Consider the following 367-nt stretch of genomic DNA (forward strand, 5'->3'; position numbering starts at 1 on the left):
CCTGCTGCTCTGCTGAGATCCACCCAGCGCAATAGACACCCCACCTCTCGACACCTGGGAAGCTCGAGGTGAACACTGGCACACCTGAGCTGCTGCGGGGTCATACTCTATTTCATGTATGTCTTTCAAACCATGCTCAATACCTTTACTTGGAGGAAGTTAGGTCATTTGAAGACGTAAGTTGGCTGGAAAATATAATATTTAGTTCTCGGTCTCTAGCATGACACAAGGGAGTGGTTCTCAAAGTTTGTTGCAAATTATAACTACCTGGAGAGCTTTTGCAATCCAAACACCCATGCTACATCTCCTAACAAGTAAATCAAAATCCCTGGGGATTCGGTATTTTTTCTGTTTTTTTATTTTTTGT

This window comes from Propithecus coquereli, unplaced genomic scaffold, assembly GCF_000956105.1.
Source record: "Propithecus coquereli isolate 6110/MARCELLA unplaced genomic scaffold, Pcoq_1.0 Scaffold9, whole genome shotgun sequence".
Classification (NCBI taxonomy): domain Eukaryota; kingdom Metazoa; phylum Chordata; class Mammalia; order Primates; family Indriidae; genus Propithecus; species Propithecus coquereli.